The sequence below is a fragment of the Propithecus coquereli genome, unplaced genomic scaffold (genome assembly GCF_000956105.1).
Source record: "Propithecus coquereli isolate 6110/MARCELLA unplaced genomic scaffold, Pcoq_1.0 Scaffold372, whole genome shotgun sequence".
NCBI classification, from domain to species: Eukaryota; Metazoa; Chordata; class Mammalia; order Primates; family Indriidae; genus Propithecus; species Propithecus coquereli.
The window spans coordinates 1,145,800-1,146,889 of NW_012149419.1; the positions used below are offsets into that span (position 1 = coordinate 1,145,800).

The 1,090-nt window shown below is 30.3% G+C and overlaps 1 protein-coding gene across 1 annotated transcript in view; it reads left to right on the plus strand.

Moving 5' to 3' along the window:
- SCAPER (S-phase cyclin A-associated protein in the ER) overlaps positions 1–1,090 on the plus strand; it is a 329,861-nt gene that overhangs the window by 294,864 nt on the left and 33,907 nt on the right. The gene's annotated exons all lie outside the window — the stretch shown is intronic.

Below are 1,090 nucleotides of genomic sequence, written 5' to 3' on the forward strand. Positions count from 1 at the left end.
CTGATGGAGAGCTAACATTTTATTATATAAATACCTCTTATAAATTAAATTGAAAATTAACATGAGCATTAACAATCAGGAAAAAATATTGGATATGATCGGATAATACAAAGAAAAATTAAAAATGCCCAATTTCTTGTTTCACTCCTGAAATTCAAAACTACATAATTGAATTTTTAAAAATTATGTTTATAGAGACTTCTCAATGCTGTGAGGGAATGCTTATGATTATTGAAAAACTATTGATGCTCATACAGTTAGAGTTTTATACATTAAAATAGAAGCCCAGAAGAGTAATAGTGACAACCTAAATTCAAATCTGCATACATCTTCCTACAGACTATATTTATCGACAAGGAAAGCAAACTAAATCGTCAATAGCTCTATACTATATTAGGGTACACAGATGTTATCAACTTCAGTTTAGTTTTTTTTCTAATTTTTAAAAATTGTGGTAAAATGCACATCACATAAAATTTACCATCTTACCCATTATCAATACAGTTCAGTGATATTAAGTACATTCATATTGTTGTGCAGCCATTGACATCATCCATCTCTAGAATTCTTCATCTTGCAAAACTGAAACTCTGCGCATTAAACAATAATTACCTCTTCTTCCTCTTCCTAGCGATAGGCAACAACCATTCTATTTTCTATTATTATGATTTTGACTATTGTAGGTAACTCATATAAATACAATCACAGAGTATTTGTCTATTTGTGATTGGTTTATATCACTTGCATGATATACTCAAGTTTATCCATATTGTAGCATGTGTCAGAATTTCCTTTTTAAGGCTGAATAATATTTATTGTACGTGTGTGTGTGTGTATAATATTTTACTTGGACATTTGGATTGCTCTACATTTTAGCAGTTGTGAATAATGCTGCTGTGAACATGGGTGTACAAATATCTCTTTGAGATCCTGCTTTTTAATTTTTTTCAGTATATACCCAGCAGTGGAATTGCTGGATCATATGGCAAATCTAGTAACTATACTTTTTACATTCTCATTAACTGTGCACAAGAGTTGCAGTTTCTCCACATCTTTACCATCACTTGTTTTCTTTTGCTTTTTTGATAGT